At 44.6% G+C, this 26,609-nt stretch overlaps 1 protein-coding gene and 1 long non-coding RNA gene across 6 annotated transcripts in view; one reads left to right on the forward strand and one right to left on the reverse strand.

Moving 5' to 3' along the window:
* The window catches only part of LOC140906719 (uncharacterized), a 38,576-nt gene extending 21,743 nt beyond the window's left edge, over window positions 1-16,833 (reverse strand). The window contains exons 1-2 of the long non-coding RNA XR_012157220.2: window positions 16,673-16,833; window positions 12,166-12,261 (exon numbers count right to left, since the gene is read on the reverse strand). This is a non-coding gene — a long non-coding RNA (uncharacterized LOC140906719). The remainder of the gene's footprint in view (window positions 1-12,165; window positions 12,262-16,672) is intronic.
* PCMTD1 (protein-L-isoaspartate (D-aspartate) O-methyltransferase domain containing 1) overlaps window positions 16,314-26,609 on the forward strand; it is an 87,099-nt gene continuing 76,803 nt past the window's right edge. For 2 of the 5 annotated variants that reach the window (XM_078851533.1, XM_073331209.2), the window contains exon 1: window positions 16,314-16,465. The gene's annotated coding sequence lies outside the window, so the exon portion shown is untranslated. Of the gene's footprint in view, window positions 16,466-16,726; window positions 16,916-26,609 lie in introns of those variants that run through there. The other 3 variants (XM_073331200.2, XM_073331201.2, XM_073331202.2) reach the window with 3 other exon arrangements.

The raw sequence follows: 26,609 nt of genomic DNA on the forward strand, positions 1-26,609 counted from the left end.
GGGGCATTGCCAGCAGATCGAGGGACATGATCGTTCCCCTCTATTCCACATTGGTGAGGCCACACCTGGAGTACTGTCCAGTTTTGGGCCCCATACTACAAGAAGGATGTGGAAAAATTGGAAAGAGTCCAGTGGAGGGCAACAAAAATTATTAGGGGACTGGAACACATGACTTATGAGGAGAGGCTGAGGGAACTGGGATTGTTTAGTCTACGGAAGAGAAGAATGAGGGGGGATTTGATAGCTGCTTTCAATTACTTGAAAGAGGGTTCCAAAGAGGATGGCTCTAGACTGTTCTCAGTGGTACCAGATGACAAAACAAGGAATAATGGTCTTAAGTTGCAGTGGGGGAGGTTTAGGTTGGATATTAGGAAAAACTTTTTCACTAGGAGGGTAGTGAAGCACTGGAATGTGTTACCTAGGGAGGTGGTAGAATTTCCTTCCTTTGAGGTTTTTAAGGTCAGGCTTGACAAAGCCCTGGCTGGGATGATTTATTTGGGGATTGGTCCTTCTTTGCACAGGGAGTTGGACTAGATGACCTCCTGAGGTCCCTTCTAACCCTGATATTCTATAACACAAACCCAGGAACCAATTCCTGTAACAAACCCAATTGCCTACTCTGTCCCCATATCTACTCTAGCGACACCATCAGAGGACCCAGCCACATGAGCCACACCATCAGGGGCTCATTCACCTGCACATTTACCAATGTGATATGTCATCATGTGCCAGCAATGCCCCTCTGCCATGTACATTGGCCAAAGAGGACAGTCTCTACATAAAAGAATAAATGGACACAAATCAGACATCAGGAGTGGTAACATACAAAAGCCAGTCAATCTCCCTGGACATTCTATAACAGATTTAAAAGTAGCCATTCTTCAACAACAAAACTTCAAAAACAGACTTCAAAGAGAAACTGCAGAGCTACAATTCATTTGCAAATTTAACACCACTAATTTGGTCTTGAATAGGGACTGGGAGTGGCTGGCTCACTACAAAAACAATTTTCCCTCTCTTAGTATTATTGGGAGAGGACCACATCCACCCTGACTGAATTGGCCCTGTCAACACTGGTTCTCCACTTGTAAGGTAACTCCCTTCTCTTCATGTGCACTATGTTTATGCTTGCATCTGTAATTTTCACTCCATGCATCTGAAGTGGGTTTTTTACCCACAAAAGCCTTATGCCCAAATAAATCTGTCAGTCTTTAAGGTGCCACCAGACTCCTCGTTGTTTTTGTGGATCAAGACTAACATGGCTACCCCTCTAAAGCAGTGGCTGCAGAACTTTCAGATGCACAAAGCCACCTTTCTTGAGCTATGTGAAGAGTTCACCCCAGCCCTCTGGTGCAGTGATGCCACAATTAAAGCTGTACTCTCACTGGAGAAAAGAGTGGTGGTCGCTGTGTGAAAACTACCAATACCAGACTGCTACCGATCAGTCACATATCAGTCTGGAATTGGGAAATCCACTGAGAGGTTTGTTGTGATGTAAGTGCTCAGAGCCATTGATCTCCTCCTGCTATGAAGAACTGTGACTCTGGGCAATATGTGGGAAAGAGTGGATGGTTTTGCAGCAATGGGGTTCCCCAACTGTGGTGGAGCAATAGATGGCACACACATACTTATTTTGGCACTAGACCACCTTGCCACAGAGTACATCAACGGATAGGGCTACTTTTCTATAGTATTTCAAGTGCTGGTGGCTCACTGTGGTTGTTTCACCGACCTTGATGCAGGCTGGTTTAAGAGAAGGTGCATGACACATGTATCTTTAGAAACACTGGCTTGAACAGAAAGATGCAAGCAGGGATTTTCTTTCCAGACCAGAGGATTACCATTGGTGATGTGGAAATGACAGTCGAGATCCTGAGACACCCAGCCTACCCCTTACTCACGTGGCTAATGAAGCTGTATACCAGCTACCTTGACAGCAGCAAGGAGCACTTCAACAGGCTCAGCAGGTGCAGAATGACTGTTGAATGTGACTTTGGCCGTTTGAAGGGCTGCTGGCATGGTCTACTCAGGAGGTTAGACCTCAGTGAGGACACTATCCCCATGGTCATAATTACCTGCTGTGTGCTTCATTATATCTGTGAAGGAAAGGGAGAGAAGTTTTCCCCCGGGGTGGCGCACAGAGGTGGATGGGCTGTCTGTCTGCTGCTTTGAAGCAGCCACATAGCAGAGCTATAAGAAGAGCTCCACAGGAAGCTATTTGGCTCAGTGAGGCTTTGAAGGAGCATTTTAACAATGAGCCACAGGTAATGTGTGTTGCTTTAATGTGCTGAGCCTGGTGGGGGATTTTTTTATACCATACTATGAACCTTGTAATGATTGCTGTGTATGCACTACTGTAACAATGCAAATGCTCCGATTGCTATTTTCTGTGAATGTTAACAGCAGCCCCTATTGGTTGGAGAATAATAAAGATAAATTCAGTCTCCATAAGTGGGTTTTTATTCCACGCTCATGCAAACATACCTATGGAATGTTGAGGCAAACTTCATACATACAGGGGAAAGTATCTTTTAAGAGGAAGGAACAAGGAATTCACAAGGACATACACTAACCAGGCTCTGCCAGCTGGGTGTATGTGCAGTTGTCGTGTGTAATCTCCACCAGGGTGGAGTGCCTGGGGTACAGCTGCAGCCCCGGAAAATACATGGAATATGGTGAGGAGGGAGGGTAGGGAGATCCCAGAATGCAGTTCTCTATGGGCTGTGGGTGGAGGCGAGCATGGATGCATTCACCCTGAAATTCAATCAGAGACTGCAGCATGCCTGTCTGTTCCCTGAGCAGGGTTATCTCTCGCTGCCTGTTTCTCCTGTCCTCACTATCCCTCTGTACAACCTGAAGCACCAGAGGCTTGCAGGACCTCCTGGAACATGTCTTCCCTTGTCCTCTTCTTTCTCCCCCTGCCACTCTGCCAGTGTGGATGGAGAGACCCTCAAGGCCACATTTGCAGCTGCTAAGGAAAAAATGGACAGAGGTACTATTGTCAGTGCATGTACTCCCCTTGGTCCACACAAGTTACAAGCTCAACGTTCTCACTTTCCTTTGGGACTCTCAGAGCATAGTGGCAGCCCCTGCTGTGGTGAGTGTGGCCCGATGGGGAGCAGGCAAGTTGGGACAATAGGGGGTGGGGAGTAGCAGGGGATATCAGTACAACTGGATAGGGTTATTGTACTGGATACGGGCACCATTTTCTATAGGAGGTAGTGATTGTAGCTGATATCTTACTCCTCAGGGTATCAGAGGCTGCAAGAGAGTAGCTCCTGCATGCATCTAGCCAAGTCTGTGTGCTGCAATGGTGCCTGCTGAAGTAATTGTCCAGTGGCATGGCAAAGTCTTCCTACCACAGGGGAAGACCCAAGGCAGCCCTCCCAAGAAACCTTTGGCAGAGGATTGAAGACTGCCTCCAGAAAAGTTTCCTAGAGATCTCTATGGAGGATTCAGAGGACATCCTGGTGCACACAAACTACTCATGCCACCAGATTCCCCTGTTGTCTGTCCCACATCTTCTTCCTTATCCAGCACCTCATCCTCAGGGTTCACTCCAGTGACCTGTGACTCCACGTCCCCTAAAATATCCACAGGGCTCTTAATGGTGGAGGTGGGGTTGCTGCTGAGGATGGCATGCAGCTCCTTGTAGAAGCACCATATCTGCAGCTCTGCACCAGAGCAACTATTTGCCTCCCTGACCTTCTGGTACACCTGACTTGGTTTCTTGATTTTTATGCAGAACTGCTGCGTGTCCCTATTGTAGCCCTTCTCCTCTATGCCCTGAGCATGCTGGCTGTAGATGTCAAGGTTCTGAATGCTGGATCGCAGCTGTGCCATTACAGCCTCCTCTCCTGATGGACTAAGGAGATCCACCACCTCAGGTGTACTCCAGGAGGGAGCACATTGGCTGCGTGGAGTGGGCCTGCTCAGCTGGGCAATTGCTATGTGAGCTATCCACACCAAGCAAACAGGAAGAGCAAGTTTAAAACTTCCTGGGGGTTTAACAGGGGAGGGGCATTCACCTGGGTACCTGCCTGCCTGGCAGCAGAGTTCAAAATGGCGACCAGAGTATTTATAGTGGGGCACTGAGGCACACCTCTGGGAAGCCACTTAGGCCTACGTAAGCAACGCAGTGTCTACACTGATGCTGCATTGCCCTAACTCCATCAAACTAACTGCTACATCTCTTGCCAATGTGAATTTATTAGGTCGGCATAGCGGGCCACTTAAAACATCTACACTACAATGTTCCTCCTGCCTTCTCTATAACTAGGTCAACATAAGCTGCCATTGGCCTAACTCTGTAGCATAGACTAGGGCTTAGAAACAGAACATTAGGTGCCAAAGACATGACATAAAGGTTAGGGGATTTTTATGCATACCAGAAAACAGTTTATATATGTTTGTTTTTTTGTTTAAAGTTTTCCAGCCCTCTGTGAAGAAAGAAGTGGTTCAGGACTATTTAGAAAAGCTGGACGAGCACAAGTCCATGGGGCCGGATGTGCTGCATCCGAGAGTGCTAAAGGAGTTGGCGGATGTGACTGCAGAGCCCATTGGCCATTATCTTTGAAAACTCATGGCGATCGGGGGAGGTCGAGGACGACTGGAAAAAGGCTAATGTAGCGCCCATCTTTAAAAAAGGGAAGAAAGAGGATCCTGGGAACTACAGGCCACTCAGCCTCACCTCAGTCCCTGGAAAAATCATGGAGCAGGTCCTCAAGGGATCAATTCTGAAGCACTTAGAGGAGAGGAAAGTGATCAGGAACAGTCAGCATGGAGTCACCAAGGGCAAGTCATGCCTGACTAGTCTAATTGCCTTCTATGACGAGAAAACTAGCTCTGTGGATGAGGGGAAAGCAGTGGACGTGCTGTTCCTTGACTTTAGCAAAGCTTTTGACACTGTCTCCCACAATATTCTTGCCAGCAAGTTAAAGAAGTATGGGCTGGATGAATGGACTATAAGGTGGATAGAAAGCTGGCTAGATTGTCGGGCTCAATGGGTAGTGATCAATGGCTCCATGTCTAGTTGGCAGCTGGTATCAACTGGAGTGCCCCAAGGGTCGGTCCTGGGGCCGGTTTTGTTCAATATCTTCATAAATGATCTGGAGGATGGTGTGGATTGCACCCTCGGCAAGTTTGCAGACGACACTAAACTGGGAGGAGAGGTAGATACGCTGGAGGGTAGGGATAGGATACAGAGGGACCTAGACAAATTAGAGGATTGGGCCAAAAGAAATCTGATGAGGTTCAACAAGGACAAGGGCAGAGTCCTGCACTTAGGACGGAAGAATCCCATGCACCGCTACAGACTAGGGACCAAATGGCTAGGCAGCAGTTCTGCAGAAAAGGACCTAGGGGTTACAGTGAATGAGAAGCTGGATATGCGTCAACAGTGTGCCCTTGTTGCCAAGAAGGCCAGTGGCATTTTGGGCTGTATAAGTAGGGGCACTGCCAGCAGATCGAGGGACGTGATCGTTCCCCTCTATTCCACATTGGTGAGGCCTCATCTGGAGTACTGGGTCCAGTTTTGGGCCCCACACTACAAGAAGGATGTAGAAAAATTGGAAAATGTTCAGTGGCAACAAAAATGATTAGGGGACTGGAACACATGACTTATGAGGAGAGGCTGAGGGAAGTGGGATTGTTTAGTCTGCGGAAGAGAAGAATGAGGGGGGATTTGATAGCTGCTTTCAACTACCTGAAAGGGGGTTCCAAAGAGGATGGATCTAGACTGTTCTCAGTGGTAGCAGATGACAGAACAAGGAGTAATGGTCTCAAGCTGCAGTAGGGGAGGTTTAGGTTGGATATTAGGAAAAACTTTTTCACTAGGAGGGTGGTGAAAGACTGGAATGCGTTATCTAGGGAGGTGGTGGAATCTCCTTCCTTAGAAGTTTTTTAGGTCAGGCTTGACAAAGCCCTGGTTAGCAGCCAAGCAGGAGTTTTGTGGATCACAGTGGCACTAAAATAGCTCTTAGGTGCCTAACTACCTTCATAGATCACACCCTTTGTCCTGATCTTTTATCTCATGCTTTTTGTCTGGAACGAGAGTGCTATATTGCTTCCAGGAGACATGAGGTGGGTTATAAAGTGACAACCATCATGATAAGGCCGGAAACTCTAGTCCCACCAATTTGAGCCTGCATTGCCTGTTTCATTGACAGTGATGGGAGATGGTGGATTAAAACCAGAAATAAAAAGAATGAGAACCATTTCTAGACCAAGTGATCTAGTCTACTCACCTATATAAACTCATATGCAGAAGTACTTCCACGATCTGGGCCTTAATTTTTAACCTTTGCCTTTATTATTTTAAAAATGATTTCTAAACTTTCTCTGGCCATGATCCAGCATCACGCCTGGATTGCATGAATCCCTGGATAGCCCCATTAAAGTCAATTCAACTCAACAGACATACAAAGATATCTGCATGCTAGAAGATTCCATTCTAGGAACACAGCCTATATTTCTAATGTGTTTTAATAGGTTATTGTTGCTATTTTCATTTATATTCTTATTTTAGACCTCATGCCAATTTGCATGCTTTCCTGACAGATTTCATTTGATATTTTTAATCCTTGCATATTTGCTCTTACCATAACTACTTGTAGGACTAGACTTTAATATGGTATTATGAGCCTAATGTTAGGATTTCTTTAATCTTGACCATGGAACTTGCTACCTTAATGTTATATTATTTCCTAATAAACTAGCACTCTACAAAACTGTAGATACTCACACAAAAAACTTACCAAAACACAAGGAAGTAATTCAACATTTTTAGATCTGGGACTCAGCGCTACTTTCTTCTTAATTACTTTTATTCTCTTAAAGTGACAGACCCTTCCATCCCAAATGTTGTTACAGAGATTAAATACTGCCCATGCGGTGAGAACACTTGCCCATAAGTGTTTCAGAGGTGTTGAGAGAAAATGGCAATGTAATCCACAATAGAACAAATATATATTTCTTGTAAATTTATCACTGTAATTGATTAAAGAGTTATTTTAGCATTTGTTCAGGTATCCTGTTCTGAAAATGTCATCAATACAGTTAGCACATTTAGTCAGTATTGCAAAACTGTAAGAAAGAATCAGAAAGAATTAGGAGAACATAATCTGCATTAGCCATTGAATATATCAAGTAGAGGGAAGAAGATGCACCTATTCTAAAATGGTCCATTTTATCTTTTTGCAGCTTTCTCAAAAGTGTTATCAATATTAAAATGCACATCCACAAAGTGAAATAAATAAGAAAAGGGTATAAATATTCCTCATTTTATTAATTGTTCCTCTCACTGAGTTAGTTAATTGTCTGCTTACTGCTTAGAGACATGAAGAGCTCTGTGTAGCTTGAAAGCTTTTCTTTCACCAAGAGAAATTGGTCCAATAAATAATCCTCACCCACCTTGTCTCTCTAATATTCTGGGACCAACACAGCTACAACACTACTTACTGCTCTGACTCTTGTGAGTAGAATACACAAATCCCTAGTGCAATACGGGTGATATAGAAACGTATTATACATTGTCATTCAAAAACTTAGAAGTTAATACATCTTCAGTAGTGGAACTTCAAAAGTATTTAAAGGGACACTGTCAACTTAGTTCAAAATTTACATTTTTAACAACAGAAATGCTGTAACATTATTAGAAATAAAATTTCAAGGAAATAAGTTGTTTTAAAATGTAAATTTTGAATATTTGAAACTCAATTTTTGAAACTCAATTACTGTAGCATTTAAGAACACATAAGCAAGTAAACTTGAAACAAAAGTGAAACTCACCACATTGATTTTCATTATCTAAACAGAAATATGTGCAAAGAATAAATGCAGCATGAACTAAAGTAATCTGTCACTTAATAAAGTGTTCTTCACCTAGATAAAGGAATGTTGATTACATCTTCTCTTTAAGTTCATGATGCTTGTAAGCAGGTTCAAGCGTTTTTTTAGTCTGTGAGGAAAAATTGCTCTATCTAAAAATAAAATGAAATGTGGTAGCCAACTAGGCGATAAGACTAAATTTTTGATATTTGGAATACCTGAGATTAAATTCTGAAAGCTATCTACTATGCATATTGTGACAGTGCACTCCATATGATTTTATGAAAATATGCTAATGAGTGTGAATATAATGTAACTGGAATATGCTTCATGCAAAAGGTCTCTTGTAAGGTATCATTACAAAGCTTATAATCTACTGAGTGTGGTCATCCTATTTGTATAAATGTATCATTCTTGTATCTGGAACTAGAAATATGAAATATAACTCTGAGGTCCTATTGTAATTATGCAAAGTGTGGGCCATTAATGGTGGTTTGGAATCTTGATGGCTCCCATCAGCTAGGACATTTGGTTGTAAATGGCTGTTTATTTGAAAGCGTTCCTGTGAGTCAGGCCAGGAAGAATGAAGGCTCGGGGGTCTCACAGGACATGTGACCATGTCACCTGGTACTGAAATCCACCTTAAACCTGGTGCTTTTCCATTCAGAGAAACAAAGGATTCCCATCTTGTGCCAAAGCTATTAAAGGGGGTGGAACAGAGCAAAGAGGACTGTAGACATGAGAAATCCTCTACCTACCACCTGAGCTGGAACAAGGACTGTACCAGGGGAAAGGATTGGGCCCAGACTAGAAAGGAGTCTAGTCTGTGAAAGAAGCTTACTGGAACATCTCAGAGGGTGAGATTTACCTGTATTCAGTTCCCTACAGTATTAGGCCTAGATGTGCGTGTTTTTGTTTTATTTTGCTTGGTAACTTACTTCGTTCTGTCTGTTATTACTTAGAACCTCTTAAATCCTACTTGTTATACTTAGTAAAGTCACTTTTGTTTATTAATTAACCCAGAGTAAGCAATTAATACCTGGGGGAGCGAACAGCTGTGCATATCTCTCTATCAGCGTTATTAGAGGGTGAAGAATTTATGAGTTTACCCTGAATAAGCTTTATAAGAGTAAAACAGATTTATTTATTTGCATTGGGAACTGGGTATCTGAGTGCTGGAGACAGGAGCACTTCTTAAGCTGTTTTCACTTAAGTCTGCAACTTAGGGGTGCGTGGTTCAGACCCTGGGTCTGTGTTGGAGCAGACTGGCATGTCTGGCTCAACAAAGCAGGTTTCTGGAGGCCCAAACTGGAAGAGAAAATGGGTTCAGAAGTAGTCTCAGCACATCAGGTGGCAGTTCCAAGGGGGTCTCTGTGACCAGACCCATCACACCTATATATGCCGCTTTTCATTTCATAGTTACATAGTTCAGGGTTGTCATTCATTTCAATAAGAGCAGCATTACAAATCTTTGTATTTTTAAAAATAATGAAAACCCTTTCTTAAATAGATCAGTAGTATAGGTCTGACTTCCATAGTTGTGTACAGCAGTGCAAAGCCAGTGTAAAATGCTGCTGTTTTGATTTGGTAGAATTTTACTGTACTTACTTTCCATTTATATTAATTACAACCGCAGGTGAAAGGCAGTGGAGAATTAGGCCCATAGTATCTAAGCACTAAACACAAATTATTTAGATTTCCAAAGCACTTCTGGAAAGCAGGGAGACATCTGCTTCCTAGAGAGACATCTGCTTCTGCTCTCTGATAATAAGATTACTTAGAATCATTGTCAACAGAGTGCTGATTCCCTGAGAGGTGTAATATATAACACTGTGGAGAGAGGAACAGGACAGGAGAGTAGAGGCATGCCAAGTTGTATCCTCTCCTGCTAGATGATGGCTGAAGCCAACCTTTTCCATTATCTTGGGAGACATCAACTGAAATAAGCCACCTTTCTTAGTTTGGGTCTTAAATGATATTCCTTGTAAGTCTATTGTAAAGTGCACTTATTGAGGTCTTGAACTCAATGTGTGCGAAGCGCCTTACGTGACCTACCACTGCTCTGACAGTCCTATCGTGTAATATATTTGATGTGAAATAAGATTTTTTTAGGATGCTAACTTCCATTCAAATGAATAGAAGAATTGTTCAAGCTATCCACATCTCAACTTCATCAAGATTTGATTTGATCAAATTATTGTACTGCATTTAATGTACTGCAGGTACAGAGACTGTACGGGCAAGGCTATGTGAGAGAATATGTATCTACCCTCTGTTTAACTAATGCATGGCAGAACTTGTATTATAGTTGTAGACCAGTACATGTTTGAGAGTTTGGAATTTCCTGACAGACCCAAACACTGAAGTTTCTATTTTTTTTTTTAAATTCTTTTAAAGCTAAGTGCAGAGTGATCAGCCGATCTGACATCCATTCAATTGTAATGGACTGAGAAAACAGAAAACTAAGAAAATTGGCCTGACAAAGTGTTAAATAACATCACAAAAATTAGAGGTGATTGGAATACTTCCATCAAAATTAAATTAGCAAAATATAGAAATAAAATCTTAACATTGTAGTGTTTTCTTTAATGGTTTATGGCCACGCTGTTGAATATCAGCGTGCTTCAATGCATTTTATTCTAGAGATAATCAGTGTGCCTGCTGGCTCACATTACTGTCTTCCAGATTATTTTCCATTGTTACAGACTAGATAAATTCTCCTCCCTTTTTTTAGACAAGTAATTTTTGAGAGCGATTTTAAGAGTCAATCAAACCAATAGAAAAGGTCTATTGTGGTTGGTACAAAAGGTCCAGGACAGTCATATTGAAAGGCCTGTCACGGTGAACCATGGAGAAAGCCCTGAATTGTTTTTCTCTAACCACTATAAGAGACTTGGGGGTAGCCCATGTAAAAAGACTGTGGCAGACATATAATTAGAATTGGAAAAAAATGATAACCAGACATGATAATTTCCCTTCCTGTGTTTAAGGATAGTATTATTCCCCTCAAAAGCATGGCTGCTGCCTTTTCAGACTTTACCTGTTTCCAATTTAAGACTACAAATAAAATGTGAAAACAAGATGCTTTTAAAATATATATATCTGAAATGGGCCTTTCCATTTTATTATAAATTAGGAAAGAGTCAACTGCAAACAAAAATTCTGAATCTGAAGCCATTCCTTTAGTTTTTCGCACAGGCTTCAGTACACAATCTGTTCATCCCATCTCTAAATAGAATAAGACTCCAAAGTGATTATACATGTTTTTCATGCTCACAATATTGCAAATTTTTTTTTACAACTTAATGAATGTGATACTGGCTTTTCAACTAAATACAGAAGTCATACTAATTACCAGCTATTCTCAGAGGTTTGACACTGAAGGTTTCATTCTTCCCTTCCCCACTGAAAGGAGAAGAGTTTTGCCATTAGCATCACTAGGAACAGTCTCGGGCACTAGAAACTATTTGAGCTAGAATGATATTCAGAACACTGGAGGTATATACTCTAGGGAAAACAGTAGGAGATCTTGGCCTCCTGCTTACAGAAGAATCCCTATTTTATGAACTAATAAGGGATTGAGGAACTCCTAAAATCAAAGGTTTAAGATTGAACATCTCAGAATTACATCAGGTATGATGTATCAGTTGCAGTATGGTGCACTGCATCGCTTTCTTCTTGTCCTTCAAACCCCTACAAAGTGATTTTTAATGCACTTAAGGCACCAGAAGTTGAAGAGATGTCAACTTGTTCTTCATCAACATCACTTTTGTTATATTTTGTTTTGTTTCTTTTTTCTGTCAAGGGCAAAATGGATCATATAGCCAGTCATTCATAAGACTGGAGTTCACAAAATTGTGGTTCTACTGGAGTTACCCAACATAGATCAGCAAATGAGATCTTGGCTTTGATGGTTGTGTTGAAACTGCATTCATTTTAAAATTATGGGTGGTTGGATAGGCCAGATATATTATTTGAAGTCTTCATAAATACTAGACAGATGCTGACAGGTCAAAAGAGATCAGAAATAAGCAAAATAATTATGGAGATAGATGGAACTGTGTAAACAGTGCATTAAATACAGCAAAGGATATAATAGTATAGAAAGAGTGTAAACACCAAGGAGAAACTTTTAAAAAAAACACCTTACTCTAGCTGCATTCTGATTTCACTTGGTTCCTGTTGGACCACTCCAAAGGCAAATATTTGCTTTTCAGAAGTGTTCTTAATGGGATCCAAAGATAAGTCAACTCTAGCAGGAGAAGTTAATAGCAGTCAGTGAGAGGGTGTAATTCATTATCTAATGATATAGTGAAATCATTAGTCTTGTTAACCCACCTTCTTCACACCTGAGAAATCTTCAGATTCCCCTCTCTGTGGTATAGTTCCTGCAGGGAACATTACCATGGACCTCCGAACACACTTCTCTGGAACCTAGGTAGCAAATAAGAGATACATGATTAGAGATTTTTTTTTTAAATTAAAAAAAAGTTTCAATAACTGCCAGTCACATATTAATGGTGGATGTCAAAATATATTACTAGGTACAGTACTAATGAATTGGGCAGGAGGGAAGGAATTGCAGAGGCTCCCTAGACATCTTACTGCAAGGAGCAGTGTCAGAGCATAACTCTAAGGGATGCACATGCAGAGTCTCACCTAGGTAAATACAACTGAAAATACTGAACTAATCTGTGAGGACTAGTAACCTAACACCAAATTATATTTAGTATTATCTAACAATTAAATTGTATAATATAGAATGTAGCACAATCATTTTACTGTAGAAATCTATTCAATTCACTGCAATCAGGCATGTACCTACTACAAGTGGTTATGTTCAGACCTGTGGGATAGGTCCCACTGTTGCGCTCCTGAAATGCTTGCATGGAGTGAACTATAGGGATATGTGTCAGTCCTGCATCCACAATAGTGTATCTAATATGGATGCACTGCACTGTTGCAGCTTGCACAGGTTCAGTCATACCAAATGCAAGTTGCAAGGATAGTTCACAGCACAGACAAAGCTAGAGATGTTAATGTGATTTCCCTGGGGCCACATAATGAATGAGTGGCAGAGCCAGGATTAGAATATGGGAGTTTGCAGCTCATAGGCCTTTGCTTAATCCATTGGACCCTGTTGCCTTTTGGGAACCCCATCTTCTCTGATCAGTGCAGTCCTGAACTAGTGAAGTTAGTCAGTAGGGGTCTGATTGTACTGATCTAACTCTAGGCAACTGTATTACATTTTTTTCCCCTGCTTGTGAAACTTTTACAATCAGTTTCTGTAAACAGGATTTTTGAAGTTTCCTAGTGTATGCTGACTTTAAGAACAGCTATTTTTCTAAAACTTGCAGAAATTTACCAATCCAGGGACAGTCTCCTTGCCTGTGCTTCATCATGAACATAATGGGAAATACGTATTTCACCCCTGTCCAAAAACATTACTGTTCCCATATAATGTTTTTGAAGAGTTGTTCAATCAGTCACAGATTGTACAGTAACTTCCTCTTAGCTGGGTGGTGAGCCTGACTCCCTGATAAAGAAATTTACTCTCTCTCCATCTTTCTGTCTCTCATCTGTCTCTAGAGGTGTAGCAGTTATACCACCATCTCGGTTTCTGAGGTCTGACCCAGTCTCACTCAGGTTACCAGAAACTCAGAGTTGTTCTTGAAGTTTGGCCTGGGAGATACACAACCCTTTGTGGCACCAGATGTATCTACCAAGGGTGTTACCTAAGCACAGTTACCTATTGCTCCCTGCAGGCACCAGATTAGGAGGGTGAGTGTGCTTGCTTTTTACTGCAGAACTAGCTTCTTCAACAGCTGTGCTGTCTTGTGATTTCCCTTGCTCTAACCTCTAAATGTGGCCCCTCTTTCAGCAGCATCTTGGCTCCCTCAAATTAGGCCAGCCCTGGGCACAAATGACCTGCTACTCCCAATCTCCTACCTTCCAAATCCCTCTGTATCCAAGCCACCTAAACCTGGGTTATCAGCTTGAACTCCACCAACTTCCTTTACTTGCAGTACCAACTACTTTACTTATAGCCCTCTGCACCTGGAACAAGGCCTCCAATCCTCACTTCCCCACCCCCACTAGCCAAAAACTCTGACCACTACTGCCCTCACTCCTTTTGCTGGCCTTCCTAATATCTGATTTTTACTGCTCTCTCAATCTGATACCATCAACTGCCTTCCCCCTCCTTGACCCTAGACTCCAACCGTTCCCATTCCCTGCACCCCCATTTTTTTGCCTGTCTCCAACCTATGGATCCTCCAACCCAACTGACTACAGGCTCTGCTACCTGTACTCCTTTGTCCCGTTGCTTCCTAACCTCAAACACGTTCTGTTCCTTCAGCACCCTTGCACTAAACCAACATCTCCACTCCTTGAGCTCTAACACTTCATGCAACAGCTGCTCCAGTCATATCTTCAAGCTATCCCAATCCCTTCTCCTTCCATTCACCAGTAGTTGCTGAGAAATAAGCTCCCATCATCTACCACAACTTACTGAGGCGCAAGCCCCAACTCTGCTCCCCACCTGCCCCTGGCTTCTCCAGTCTGCCACTATTCCCCCTTTTTCTGGTCTCCATCAAGATGCTTCTGCGCTAGGGTTGCCAGCTGTCCAGTTTTTGACTGGAACGCCCGGTCAAAAAGGGACCTTGGTGACTCCAGTCAGCACTGCTGACTGGGCCATAAAAAGTCCACTTGGAGGCATAGCGGGGCTACAGCAGACTCCCTGGCTCTGTGCAGCTCCTGGAAGCAGCTAGCACATCTGGCCTGTAGGCGCAGGGGCAATCAGGGAAGCATCATGTGCTGCCCCTGTCCCCACAGCTCCCATTGGCCAGGAACCACAGTCAATGGGAGCTGTGGGGACAGCACCTGCCTGGCCATGCCTCTGCCTAAAGGCCCGGACATGTTGGCCGCTTCCAGGAGCAGCGCAGAGCCAGGGCAGGCAGGGAGCCTGCCTTAGCCCTGCTGACCGGGAGCCGCCTGAGATAAGCGCCACCCATCCAGACCCCACACCCTGAACCCCCTGTCCCAGGTCGGAACCCCCTCCTGCATCCTAACTCCCTCCCAGACCCTGCACCCCCACTTGCATCCCAGCTCCCTCCCGCACCTAACCTCCCTCCCAGAGCCCACACCTCACACCCCCTCCCACACTCCAAACCCCTTGGCCCCAGCCCAGACCCCACCTTGTGCACCACAAACCCATCATCCCGAGCTGGAGCCCTCACCCCCTCCCACACTCCTGCCCCAGCCCAGTGAAAGTAAGTGAAGGGGGGAGGCCTCAGGGCAACCCTATTCTTGCTCCCCAAGTTGGCAACCCTATTCTGCTCCCCAGCCCTATTCCCCTCTGATATCTCCGGCTTTCCCCACCTCCTTTGATGCATTCCAGAGGCCTGTTAGTTTCCAGGAGTGCCCATTCCCTCCTCCTCCTCCTTCAGGGCCCTAGCAAGGGGAAAGCCATGGCCTCTGTCCTGGGGTTGGGGAGGCTACAACCCTTCTTTCCTCCCGAAAAGGGCACTCTGTGGCTGTGACCTAAAGAATCTGTATCTCCCCTGTGGGCTTCTCTCCAGGCACAAGAAACACCCTCAGCGTGGGTAGCCCTGGGATAGGGGGGCTTCTCTGAATAGTGGGTAGGAGAGGATTTAAGGGCCAGCCTAGGCACACGGCAGGGCCTAGGACAGGACTCATCTGGGCCTTAGAATCCTTATTGTTCCCGCCCCAGGAGTGACTCTGCAGGGATTCAGAGTTAGCAGCCGTGTTAGTCTGTATTCGCAAAAAGAAAAGGAGGACTAGTGGCACCTTAGAGACTAACCAATTTATCGGAGCATAAGCTTTCGTGAGCTACAGCTCACTTCATCAGATGCATCCGATGAAGCAAACCGTAGCTCACGAAAGCTTATTCTCAAATAAATTGGTTCGTCTCTAAGGTGCCACAAGTCCTCCTTTTCTTTTTGCAGGGATTGCACAGACTAAGTCACTACCTCCCCCTTCTGCCTCTGGTCTCCCGAGTCCCACCCACCTCGCCCCCGGCTCTTCCTGCGCTGCCCTGCCACTGACTCCATCTGCTCCCCCTTGTCCCCTTCCCCGATCGAGCCGGTCCGCACGGTGACAGGGGCAGCAGGGCCCTGCTGCAGCTCTGTAGCGACGCGCGGTGGCCCTCGACTGGTAAGAGTTCGTCCCCATCCGCCAGCTGCACTGAGGAGCGCACCGCCCAGCCCGCCTGCCCCTTTGATAGACACGGGACTTGGCGGTGGAGGGGTGGCTGCTTCCTAGCCTCATGCCAAGGTTCTCCACGCCCCTAGGCAACGGGTGACGACACACAATCGTCATCCTCTGATTGGCCCTTTGGGTTGCAGGGCGGAGTCGATCCCCAGATCACGTGAGGCTCCCCTCAGCCAGTTGGGCACGGAGGCTGCCTCCCTCCGCCGGAGGACGGACCACGTGACCCCAGTGTTTACATCCTCTCAGCTGGTAGAACCCCTCCCCCTCCCCCTCTCACGTCAACACAAACAGTGGAGAGCGAGCGCGTGCGGGGGGAGCGCAGGGCGAGTGCTACGGGCCTGCCCCTCCCCCTCCGGTCCGCGAGCAGCTTTCCCCCGGCCGGGGACCTGGAGGACGCAGCGGAGGGGTGAGTGCCCGAGGGCGGCGGCGGGGAGGCGCTCGGATGCCCCGGGGAGGGTCCCGGCGTGGATTGGACCCGAGGGGGGCTGGCGCGGCCGCCGCGGGGCTCGGTGGCTGGGGAGGGGGCGCCCGGATGGTCCCTACGCCAACCGCGGTGCAGGCAGAGCGCTACCCCCCCGGCCCCCGCTCGGAGTCTGACCCCGCCGCCGCTCACCCCGTTCCGCTTTCCCCTGCGGGTCGGGCGGTGGTTGTTGTTTCGTACTTTGGACTCGCCGCCCCCTGCCCTGGCACGTCGGTTCAGGGCTGGACGCGGGCGGGCCGGGGGGGGGGCAGTGGCGAGACAGCCCCCGAGCGAAGGGGGGCGCTGCGCAGGTCGGCCCGGCGCAGCAGTTTGGCAGGCGTGTACGGGACTCGAGCAGCCCCGCTGCCCCCCCCCCCCTCTCGCGGGTGGAGTTTGGTAGGTTTGGGGGTTGAAGGGTTTGGTCTCTTGGCTGCTTCTCCCCGCCCCCCCCCAGCCCGCCAGTCAAAGTGGGGGGTGGTTTTTGGGGGGTGGTTCTTCTGCACCGTTTGGTTTGCGGGAGGAGAAATCCCCGAGAGTGGGGCTGATTTGCCCTGTCTGGAGCCGTGGAGGGGGCGCTTGCAGGGAGAGGAACTGAAAATAGGATGGGACCCCTATATCTCCTGCTTACACGACAGTGGGTAAAGATGTGTGTCTCCCCCCCCCCCCCCCGCCTTTGCCATAACCCACATTGTGTCTCTGTTTACGGTGTGGTGTCGCTGCTTTGGCTCAGAACAACGTAGGGGGAGAGGGAGGAACTGGCTTCAGAACAGCCACCTTGCTTCTTCCCTGTGTTTTCTTTGTTGTCTTTTCAGGTGGGAGGGTGGCTTGTGGTGATTCAGATTCTACCTGTCGCTCCCACTCTGGCCTGTGGGTTTAGTTGTTTTGGGTTTTTTTTGGTTTTTTTTTTGCCTCGGTGGAGCTGTCGGCGGCTCACAGTGAAGTTGGAGATGAGGAAGCTGGTGCTGGGGGGAGGAATCATCCTGGCATTTATTTGATACGGAAGCAGCAGCTTAGGCCTCGTTTCTGTAGTCTCCTCTTCCTACCTGTGTGGAAGAGGATGTGGTCCATAATTCTGATATACTCCAGCCCCAAGGGAGAAAGCAAAGGAGAAAACGTGTTTAGAGTTTGTGAGAGAGATGGAATCACATCTCTCTGTGTCTGCTGGGTATGTGTGTGTCTCTGCAGTGCCTGCTAGCACCTTACAGTTACTGTCCTCACTAATCTCCACTGAAAAGTTGGAGTGATAGTAGCATGGGTAGGCATATTTATGCTATCTTGAATCTAGATAGTATGGGTAACAATAGTGGCGAAGACATGGCAGCATGAGCTAGTAATTCTAGTTGATTCTAGACCCCTGCCTACCAGGTTAACTCAAGCCTGCTGTTGCTTTAGGGTTACCAACTTTCTAATCCCACAAAACCGAACACCCTAGCCCTGCCCCTTCCCCAAGCCCCGCCCCCCCGATCACTACTTTCCCCCTCCCTAGGTGGCTCACTGTCCCTCACTCACTTTCTGAGGGATCTAACTGGGGGTGTGGGCTCTGGGGTGGGGCCAGAAATGAGGGGTTCAGAGTGTGGGAGGGGGCTCTGGACGGGTGCAGGGTGTTGGGGTGTGGGAGGGAGTGAGAACTCCGGCTGGGGGGTTGGAGCTGGGAATGAGGGATTTGGGTGCAGGAGGGGGCTCCAGGCTCAGGGGGTGGAGCAGAGGGCTTTACGGTGTGGGAGGGGGCTCTGGGATGGGGCAGGGGGTTGAGGCACAGGCATACCTCTGATGGCTCCCAGTCAGCAGAGAGCAGGGGCTAAGGCAGGATTCTTGCCTGTCCTGACTCCTAGCTGCTCCCCAGAAGTGGCCAGCAGGTCCAGGTACTAGGCGGAGGCGCGGCAGGTGTCAGCTGGACACCCTGTGGAACCGGAAGTAGTCAATCAGGCAGCAGCAGAGACAAAAACAAACAAACAACCACCCCCCTCCCCCAGCAAATACTGTACTGTCTCAGGGCTTTAGCCAGGGAAGGAGTGGGGTTGGGCTGCAGCCACAGGGTATGTGTGTGGTGGTGGGCAGGGTTCCGGGCATGGGGTGGGGGTCAGGGCTTCTGACCCTTGGGAGCACTGGGGCTCAGAACTTTAAACGCGGGGGGAGCATTGGGGCTTGTGGAACATTTCAAAGTTACGAACAACCTCCATTCCTGAGGTATCCATAACTCTGAGACTCTAATGTAGTAAGAGACAGTGTTGGATCATATTAAAGAAGTTCTGTATCAAAATCACAAATGAGTTTGATTCCCCATAGTTTAAATTCCAGGGTATTACTAATTAAGAGGTCTCTTGGTTTTTGGTACTGTTTCTCTCCCTCTATGTGTGAAACTTGCAAGCTGCTAATTGTGTTAGTACATTCTAAGACAGAGTCTATTCTCAAAGCAATTCACAAGAGAGAGAGACTCAAAGCAATACTCTAACAACAGAAACAGCACCCAGAGACTCCCCACCCTTTTGTTGTATTAACAATTGTGATTAAAATAGAGATAGAGGATGTATGTGGATGGATACTTGGTGTGGATAATAACTGAATGATCAGGGAGGTGTCAGCCTAAGAATCCAGTGTCCATCGGCTGAAGAAGGCGTAAAGTGGAAATAACCAGAGGACCCCCCCCCCCCCCCGGAGGGCAGACTGGAATCCACCCAACAGCCTCAAGGATGGGAGAACCAAAGAACAAGATAACATCTTGGAGCCGTCAGGAATGTGCTATCTGCTGATTGATTCAGCAACAGCATGATGAAGCAATTCCCATAGACTGGCATAGGAAGAAATTCCTATAAAAATAGACTCTAAAAAGTGAGAACTTTGGGGTCTGATTCTGCAAACCAACTTCCAGGAGCATCAGATGAGCATCTGACAAGGCCCTGCTCCCTCCTCATGTCCAGGCCACCTGGCCAGTGGCTTGGCATGAGCAACTCTAAGGCTGGTAACTATGATAACAACCTTGCAGAACCTGTGTGTGTGTTTGTGTGTGTTTGTATGAATGAATGTGTGAATAAATATGAGATTGAATGGAATGTTATAGCTATAACTAACTGCTTACTATGATTCTTTCTGTATTCACAATAAATGTGGTATTTTGCCTTTTTCCCTTTAATAAGATCCTGCTGGTTTTTATTTTATTGGTATAACAACAGTCCCTGCTCTGAGGAGCTGACAGCCTAAATAGGGTGGGAGAACAGAAGTATCATCCTTGTTTTGAGGCATCAAGACTAAAATGTGTTCCTCAAAACCACGCAGGAAAGCTTTTGGAAAGTTAGAAATCAAACCTAAATTTCTCGAGTCCTAGTGCAGTGCCTTCACTACGAAGTCCACCTTCCTCTTTCTTGTACTTTGGTAAGAGAAGCAGTGTCTCAAAAGCAATTTATGGCATTCTTTCTGACCAGCCATGGATTCAGCTTTTCTCCAGTTTAAGTGTGTTTTATTCACTGAAATTACACTGGAGAGTGAGAATATCTAGTGTGACCAGACCGTTGGACCTTCTACCCCAGTCAGTGCCTGATGGGACATAATCAGGCTCCCTGAGATAGGACAATTAATCTGTGGGTTTGGAAATATTTTCTGATGTATCTGTAATCTTCATCTAATTTTCAAAATGTCCTCCTTTATTCTTAATCTCTTCATGATGCTTTTTCTCATAAGGAGATATGTCATTCCCCTCCTCCCCTGTAAGCCTATATTAAATATGATTGTAATGTTAGGTGCTCAGATACTACAATGATGAGTGGAGTATGAATGCTTGGAGAGAGACTATTTCTGCAGGGCTCATGTGTTTTTGCTGTATCCTAGCCACTGCACTGTGTCAGTGGAACTTGGAATATTTGATGAGGTCAGAGAAACACTGATGCACTCGCTATATTGTACAGAAAAATCAATTTGCACCTTAAGGGGTAGATTCTCTATAGGTTTAAGATATGGTTGATGGCTGTAATTTTCCCAGAACTTGGGTGGTGAGGGGTTTTTCACTCGGTAGCCAATTTGAAATAAAGCGTTAGGAGTATTGGAGAGGCAGAACTGGTACACAGTGCCAAATTCTGTACACTTGAAAATGAGGCACCAGCAGGGTTGCTGGAACAATTTTTATAGTGGGGTTGCTGAGAACTATTGAACCAAACTGTAAATCCTCTATATAATGGAAACCACTTCAAGTCAGGGGGTCCTGCTATACCCCCAGCACTCCTAATTCCACTACCTATGGACACCAGTTTGCCAAAATTGGATGCATATCCACATAGAAGTTGATAGTTTCTAGCCCTGGTGAAGGTGTTGGATGTTAATCCTTGTTTTATTTTCAATGTGGAAACATACTCTAAGGGGTAAAAAGATCTTTTAATTATATAGTGTCTCAGGACTATAGGGTTGTTATAAAAGAAAGATTGATTATTATGTTGCCAAAGTGTAGTTCAAACAGGTTTTAAACGTAAGAGGTAAATATTATTTTAGGGTTTTCATGCTTCCCGGAAATAAATTCGGAAGCATTCTCTAGAAAATGACTGCAGTGTGTCATTTATACGTTGTGATTGGGATGTTATTTGAAAACATGTTGCAAGGAATTATGTTAAACCCTTAAAGATTAACCCAAACTACAGATTATGCAAAATTGTGTATGCAGACTGTAGCCTTTGAAGTTTTCTCAAAGCAGCTTTTAATAAAAACAAGTTTCTACAGTCCTAAAATAATCTAGAGGTGACATCAGGTGTCACCATGGAAACTCAGGCTGCATTCCTGTGTACGACTGGGTGGAGTTCTAGAATAGGGAGGTGACCTAGTGACAGGATTAAATCTGTTACTCCAGTTGGCCTGCACCAGAAAAGATTGGATTTGGCCTTCAGCTCAGAGAAAGTCTTTAAAGAAGGAAAATTGGAAAGCCCTGTATCTCATTTAACATACTGTATGGCCCAAGAAGGGTAAAGAGCTCACTGGAGAAGACCTGATTTGATGATCTAGGATACTAAAAACACAAACATCTGTTTACATGTTTTGGAGGACCAAAATGTCCGATGGGGTGTCTCTTTGTGGGTCTTCTAAATCTAAATGTTTAGGTGGATTATGATTAAGGCTACGTTTATGTCACAGAGTTCATGGAAGTCACAGAATCAGTGACTTCCAGAGACCTCCACGACATTCTCTTCTTCATCCCCGGGGGCTGCGGGACTCTGGAGCTGGCAGCCAGTGGGGCCCTGACCTTTCCAGCAACAGGTGACAGGGCCCCCTGCAAGGTTCCAGCGACAGGTGACAGACTGCTGAGGGGGCCCTCCTCAGGGTTCCAGCGATGGACGACAGCCTCGTTTGGGGGAAGGAGGAGGAGGAAGCCTTAGGTGAGCAGCTGGGGATGTCCCGTTTTCTCTTTGGGAAATATGGTCACTGTGCAGCTCCCAGCTTCCATGGGCAGAAGAGGAACCCCACAGCTCCCAGCCACCATGGTGGTGGGGGAAACCATGGAGCCACAGCAGCAAAAGTCAGAGGCAAGTTATGATGGGTTAGATTCCCCCTTCTGATATGCCATGTAATGCACTGGGATTTCACTGAGCCCGCCTGCTCCACTAGCCTGGTCTCCCTTTCCCTGTTTTGCTGAATCATGCTCTCTGGCAGTAGACATACATGTAGGGAGCACCAGCTGTAGACTCGCACAGAGTCTTCAAACAGCTCTCTGAGACTGTTTAGCTAGGAAATTGCCCATCACTGAAGTGCCACTTCCCTGTGGAAAGTACACCCAAAATAATTGTCTTGCGCTGTATAGAAAGATCTGCACATCGCAAGCTCATAAAAATTTGCCCTCTCCCTCAGCGTGAAGAGAGAGATGCTTCTTGGCACCCTCCTACCCCCCAAGATATGGATTGAACAAACTGGGTTATGTGAGAAACAAGAAATAAGTTTATTAACTACAAAAGACAGATTTAAATGATTAGAAGGGATAGCAAACAGAACAAAGCAGATTACTAAGCAAATAAAACAAAACACGCAAACCAAGCTTGATTCACTAAAGAAACAGGTTACAAAATGTAATTTTTCACCCTAAATGTTGAATTAGGCATGATGCAGAGTTTCTGTAGCTCAGAGTTCCAGTTATGTCTCTTTACAGACTAGATTCCTCTGTCTCAATCTGGACTCAGCTCTTGCCTTTCCCACCGCTCAATTCCTTTTTCTCTTCAGATACTTTCAGCAGTCTTTCTTTTTGGGTAGGAAGGCAAATGGAGAAGAGTCCTGTTTGCCTTACCCTCCAGCCTTAAATAAGATTTACATAAGGTGGGAATCTTTTGTTTCCTAGTCTTGACCTCTCACTCCTTTTAGTGAAAAATTACTAGAAGTCCAAGATAGTGTTTAGTACCAGGTGACAGGATCACCTGACCTCGTAGTGTCACAGCTATGTCCCAGGACACCTCTCAGGAAGGAGAGAGATTAGTATCTTTAAAGTCTTGTTTCTTCCTAATGGCCTTTCAAAGCTGATGGCCTATTGTCTGGTGGGTGTCTCCCAAATACACACACAGTTGTAAATGATACATAGTCAATATTCCTAACTTTAGATACAGAACTTATACAGGCATACAAATTGGTTAATCACATTTAGTAAATCATAACCTTTCCAATGATACCTTACATGACCCATCTTGCATAAAATATATCTTAGGCCATATTCATATCATAGCCATATTTCTATGAAAAATATGGGGTGTAACGTCACACAGGTCACGGCTTCCATGAATTTGTGTTTATTGCCTGTGACCTGTCCATGGACTTTTACTAAAAATAACCAAGACAAAATCTTAGCCTTAATTATGAGAGTACGGTTCACATTTTCTTTCTGATTCTATTTTTGTATCCATTTCTGTTCTTGTAAATGCTACATATTATTTTAATCCTGTGTGAGATTGTTGCTTATGATTTAAAGTTACAGAGTCTTATAATTTATCTGCTTTGTCTCTGAGTTCGGAACGGAGAAAAGAGTGTGGATGTGAAACAAATTAATACAAGAACCTGTGAAAACCACTTTTAAAGACAGCTAGTACTTGTTGCAGACTTGCTGATGGTGAGCTGTCACTGAATGTAAAACTGTTCAGAAAAAAATGAAATATTTAAATATGCTTAATCAATTAAATCCAGTTAAAAATTAATGTGTTGTATTGGTACCTTTGGGGGCAATTTCCAGATACCTAAGGGAGTTAGTTGCCCAACTCTCATTAAAAGTCTTTCATGCCTCTTAGAAAATCTCAGTCATTAAATCATGCATTATCATATATACTTGGCAAAAATGTAGTACAGAAGCTTTACAAAGTCTGTTGGAAGTAGCAATTACTGTACTAAACTTTTTTCTTTTTGCTCTAAGTCTTTGGCCTGCAACTCAAAAATACAAAGATTTTTCTTCTCTGAAGAGTTCCAAATTTCTACTGAAGGGGTGTGCAAAGAAACTAAGAACTGATAGGGCCACTAAAAATGTACTTTTAGAAACCATGATTGTCAGAAAATAGATCACATTTTAACCTATCACTTTAATCCTGAGATGCTGGTAGTAAATCTGACAATGTTGAGATACTCCCAAACACTAATTTTAGTAAATGGCACTGTTGTTCTAAGGATTCAACTGGGTATCAACCAGACATACAGTGAAAATAATTTCTCCCCTCCAGGGTCTGACAGTTCTTTACCTCATCTGCTGGTGTTGAGCACAGCTGTGCACAGAGTAACAAACAATAGTACTAAAGGACCCATTGGGGTCAACAGGACTATTCACATGCTTAAAGCTAAGAACGTGCTTAAGTGCTTTTGTTGGATCACGACTTGTTTACTAGGGATGGGACAAATATGTTGCATGTGGAGACTAAAGGCACTGAACTTGAGGGCACTGAAAAATTAAGGTCTTGTCTACACTGGGAGTTAAGAGTAATCAACTAAAGGTAATGTGAAGGTAATGTGCAGAAGTTAATGCCTGCTAAATCCCTTTGTGGACACACTGATTCAGAAGTGAAGTGGCCACTTTACTTCTGAGTGAGAGTATCGACATAGATGTTTAATGTGCATTAACTTCACACTTCTAATTGATTTGACTTAACTTTTCTGAATGTCCCCATGTAGACCAGCCCTAAGTGAGGTAGTGGGATTCAGACTATCTGGTTAAAACCATGCAACTAATTTCATAAAAGACAAAGACAAACTTGTTTTAGTTATGCATTTATAGTTACTCTGACATTGAGTTTGCTATAACTTATAATGCCTTTTTAAAATGAAAAAGTGATAACTTAATTTAAAGCAACAAAAGAAGGAATGTTGGGGAAAGGGTACCTGTAACAGAATAAGTCCATTTAGCAGTATCAACAACTGCTAAAAATAAAGGTTTAGACAATTTTCATTCTCTTAGCATATGCGCCGTGCGCACAGCCATTTGATAGCGTCGTCATCAGTCAGGCGAAGAGCCAGTAGCTCATCGTGAAAATAAGCCAGCAGGCACTTGTCGAGGATCTGTGACATAGTCTGACATTGATCGCATCTACAGCACAGGTCATTAGAGAAACCCCATTTGAAGAGATTGGCCGCACAATAACCCTGTCCTAAATCGGTTCAGGGATGACCACAGGTGCCTTGGCATGTCAAAACCTGGTAGGCATCTGGTTGGATTGGTGACGAGAGAGTGCTTAATGACTGTTATCGTTGACTACTTGTTAGACGAGATTCCACCATCATGTCATGTGGTGGCATAAGTGATCATAAAGGGCGTCTAAAAGACGGACAGACTGGCGAGTGGTCAAAGAGGTCTGAATACAGAGGGAAGTCACTGTTCTCACAGGTCTTGGCCAGGAGCATGATGTAGGCTCCCTCATAGCAGATATGGGGCGGTGCTGTGATACTAAGGGTATGTTTTCACTAGCTGTGTAGTCGCTGCACCAGCGTTGGGAGAGAGCACTCCTGGTGCTGTAAAAAAAATCACCTCCATGAGGGGCATAGCTACTAGTGCTGGGAGCCGCCCGGTGCTGGTGCACTGTCCACACTGGCGCTTTACAGTGCTGAAACTTGCAGCTCTCAGGTGGGTGTTTTTTCACACCCCTGAGCAAGAAAGTTGCAGCTCTGTAAAGTGCCAGTGTAGGCAAGCCCTAAGTATTGGCAGCCATGGCAATAGAGTTGCATGTAAAGTCCCGGTAACAGTGTGCATAGCTTTCTATGAGATGAGTCTCATGTGAGACGAGTGACATCAGACAGGAGCAGAGCACTTTACTGTTGAATAGCAGAGGGCTGATGTTCTAAGTGTCCAGGCACTTGCACTCCATGCTGAGCTGGCCAGTTTTCTGAGCAAGTTGCTTTTAGAGTTAATATGTGGCAACGAGTGTTTGTTTTTACAATCAGCGTCTAAAATATGTAAAGCATACAGAAACCAAACATTTGGAAATGACAGAAAGATTGTGTAAAAATTCAGCTGTCTCCCTAGTTGAAACATTTTGTCCTGCACGCAGTGTCTTAAGAAGTAGCTGGTTTCATGTCACAAAGATTTTTCTGTATGATGTTGTCTTTTAAAATAATATCCAAATCTTAGAATAAATGAATGCAAAGCATTTTTATCTATAACAGTTATACTTTGCATAATTTTAAAATACATATTTTCATTAAACTCATGAATAAACAACATGGCTATATAAATCAAACTTTCAGTGAAATAATGCCTTTTTCCTGATAGCTTTTAATAGCTGTAGCTGTAGTTGTCATCAGCAATGATCAGACACATGAATCTAATGGCAAGTAAAGCCATCTTGAAAAATCTTGCTAGGGTGAATAGCAAAGTTGAATAGAAAGTTGGTAATAAGCAGAGCACTGGAGTACATACTATACGGAAAATCTGGCATTGGCAGGAGGACGGATAAGATGACCTAAATGGTCATTTGTTTATAACGTGTGAATCTATGAATTAATGATAGATCCAGATGTGAATGTAGTCATGAAATTTTAAGGGCAGTATATAATATACCATTTGATAAATGATGTGCCATCGTATGTAATTGTGCAAAAATCTGTAGAAGTATAGTCCTTTAGGGTGAAATAAATGTACCACTTGCCATTAGTTCTTGGGGCATAC

The sequence above is a fragment of the Lepidochelys kempii genome, chromosome 2, assembly GCF_965140285.1.
Source record: "Lepidochelys kempii isolate rLepKem1 chromosome 2, rLepKem1.hap1, whole genome shotgun sequence".
In the NCBI taxonomy this organism is placed as follows: Eukaryota; Metazoa; Chordata; order Testudines; family Cheloniidae; genus Lepidochelys; species Lepidochelys kempii.